We start from the raw sequence: 3,355 nt of genomic DNA, 5'->3' as shown, positions 1-3,355 counted from the left end.
TACTTATTTATTTTTAAAAAATAATAAAAATTATATTTGTCTTCTTCTTTTAACTTTTTAATAAAGAATCTAGTGATATTAATATTTTTTAATCATATTTCTAAGACTATTCATTTAACTTATTTAAATTTTTATTAATTTTAAATAGATTTTATTATTTTTATTTTTATTTAAAATATTGAAAAAAATATAATAATTAAAAAAAAAAAAAAACTACTCTACTTCCCATTACCCCCACTTTCCCCATACTCCCACTAAACCTCCCCATTACCTTCACTACATGACCCCACCCATTTCCACTCAACTTCCCACTACATAACCCATACACACTACACAACATCATACAATCTATAAGACACAAACAACACACAAGTGGGGGAAGAACGATTACAGGGAAAGAAAAAAAAAAAAAAAATTTTAGAGAAAAAAAAAAAAAAAAGGGGGGGGGGGGGCAAGAAACAGAAAAAGAAAACAAACGAAAAACAAGAAGAACACTAAGAAAAAAAAAGAGTTTTTCTTTCCTAAAGTTCGAGGGTTGGAGTTTGATCTTGGTCTTTGGTTCGAGTTTACGGCGCTGATATTCCTATTCATACTTTCATTAGTTCACCACACAGGTTTTTATTTTGATCCTGAGCTATTTATTTTATGAGTTTTATTGTGAATCGAAGATTAATGAAATTATTGCAAGTTTTTTTTTATATTGTGTAGAGTATAAAATTTGTTACTTTTACGTAGTTCATGTTTTACGTCTTTGTTTATGACTTGTTTGTAGACTTAAAATAATGTTGATTAGGTTACGTTCAGTCAATGTGTAATTTGAAAGTATTTATGATAAAGCTTGCATCATGCGTGTATTAGAAACAAGAAGAAGAAAAGTAATAAGAACCAAAACAGAAAGAAAAAGTAATAAGAAAGGAGGAGAAAGTAGTGGTAACAAAATTGGGAGAACGTAGCTGACAATATATGTAAGTGTATACTAAATAAAGGTTACATTTATAATTTATGAATTATGAAAACATGTGGAATTTTAAAACATTACAAATGATATTACAGTACTGTACCTTGTTTTGGAGGTTTACATGCTTTTATTGCTTATTATTTTGTTTATGTCGGGCTTTTTAAATTAATAACTACTAGTAAGTTTTAATTAACCTGATAGATCAAGTTTATACGTGCTCTCTTATTATTTCTTTGATTTAGTGTTAAAAATAATCATTGTTATGCATGCTTTGATACGGTTTGAATAAGTGCTTTAAAATGTGAGTTAGTTTATTAGTTTAATAGTATGAAAACTGAGTAAATGGGACATGAGCATTACTTTCAAACCTATTATTAAAAAATATTTTCAAGAGAATGAGTTCGGTTCTTATCCTCTAAATAATTAAGTTTAATATATAAGTGAAAGTTAATGATGAAGTTGGAAAGCCCTGCTACCGATCATTTGTTATAATAAAACTAATCTACCATTTGAAGCCGATTAAATTTGTGTTGGGGTAGATTCTAAATATATTAGATGCTTATTTAGACTAGAAAGTGGGAACGATCCATAAATGCCATAAAGGCGCGAGAAGTATACCAAAACTCGTGGTAAGGCCGAAAAGTACTACTATCGGTAAGCAATGCATCAAGACAATTTTTAATAAATTCTCAATAGATAAAGCAGGATGTAAGTAACTTTTAGACTAACAAATGTTTTATATAACTAAAATATTAATTTAAGCCAGACGTAAGTCATTAAAACGACCGTGCTAGAACCACAGGACTCGAGGGGTGCCTCACACCTTCCCCTTGGTCAACAGAATTCCTTATCCAGATTTCTAGTTCGCAAATCAAAAATTAAGATTCATTTCCTTTTGAATAGGGATTCAATAAGGTGACTTGGAACACCCAAACTCAATTCCAAGTGACGACTCTGTAAAATAAATAATCCTTTTTCAAAACGTCACTTTAATGGGAAAAACTCGTTTTCTCTAAAACCAGCTTCCCTAGTGGGGTTAGATGTGGTAGAAAATAGGGGTGTGACAGATGGCAACTCTGCTGGAAACATAATCAGAATTCGACCTTTTATACTGACTTGTTTGGCTTTATTTAATTTTGATATTGTATATTGTTAGTGTAAATGTGTTATTTGCCTACATGTTTAACTGCTTTAATTTATTTGAACTGCAATATAAACTGTCTTCTCTTGCGTACCCATCTGAGTCTTCTGAGATACTTTATATTTTTGGAGATGCGGTATACGCTCTCGAGCTTGAGATACCAGAGATGCGGCGACGCTTCTGGAAAGGATTCTATAGTCACCTATGATTCAGGATGGGAAGGGACCAACAGTGAGGCTGAAAAGCCCTGCTACCAGTAAAGCTGTCCCTGCCTGACTCGAGTTATCCACACGTTTTACAGCCAGTCTAGATACCTAACTCCACCAGGTTAAACCTAGTAGAACTGGAACTTAGACATGATTATCCCTATTAGGCTCCACTTTATTTGCATAACGTGCATTTTTTACTTAGTGGAGGCTCAATAAAGTTTTGAATGTCTAAAAGTACCCTATTTTAAAACTATTTATTTTTTGTGTCACTAGTTGCATTAACTATTAGGCTGTTTAGAATGTTGTTCGGCTTTGGAATTCATTTGCGTAAGAGAGGTTGAAAATTGCTCTCTAAAACCTATTCTTTTCCGAAACTCAAATGAGGTGCGAGATTTGCTTTCACAATAAAAAACAAAAATAATTTTCTAAATTATTGAGTTTGCCACAATCTGGACGAACTACGCACACCTGATTCTCATCTCAGCAAGATACGTAGGCAGCCCTCCACGGGTTCGGTGATCCTTAAAAACAAAGGTTGTATTTTCTTAAGGAAAAAAAGAAAAGTTTTGATCCTTATAAAAAAAATCAATCAATTCGTTTTCAAAAATTTTAAAAAAATATTTATTAATAAATTCAATAAAATCATTTTCTTTTCAAATAAAAAGCGGATTTCTTCATGTCTCCTGCTTCACGAACTACGCTCACCTGATTTTGATATTAATGAGATACGTAGGCAACTTTTCTTAGGTTCGGTGATCTTCATTCAATTTGAAAAAAAAATTGCTATTGATTTTTTAAAAAAAATAAAAAATAAAAAAAGGGTGTTAGTCTCCTTCAAAAGAAATCCTTAGGTAAAAAAAAAAGTGTTCAAAAATAGAAAAGATAAAAAAAAAAGTTTTCCTCCCTATTCAAAAAGAAAAAAAAAGTTTTTGCTTCATATTTTAAGCTTCCTGAACTACGTTTGACCTGATTCTTATTTCAACAAGATACGGAGGCAACTCTTCTTTTGAATTCGGTCTCATCTAAAAAAAATAAATCTTGACCTAA

General features: G+C 31.2%; 1 long non-coding RNA gene across 1 annotated transcript; it reads left to right on the top strand.

The window, feature by feature from the left end:
* Window positions 1-210: 210 nt before the first annotated feature.
* LOC124897692 lies at window positions 211-2,667 on the top strand. The gene is made up of 2 exons (XR_007054509.1): window positions 211-614; window positions 2,231-2,667. It is a non-coding gene; the product is annotated as an uncharacterized LOC124897692 (long non-coding RNA).
* The last annotated feature ends 688 nt before the right edge of the window (window positions 2,668-3,355 follow it).

The sequence above is a fragment of the Capsicum annuum genome, chromosome 4, assembly GCF_002878395.1.
Source record: "Capsicum annuum cultivar UCD-10X-F1 chromosome 4, UCD10Xv1.1, whole genome shotgun sequence".
NCBI lineage: Eukaryota > Viridiplantae > Streptophyta > Magnoliopsida > Solanales > Solanaceae > Capsicum > Capsicum annuum.
Note: the sequence above shows the minus strand (reverse complement) of the source record. Positions and strands in the feature narration are given on the sequence as shown.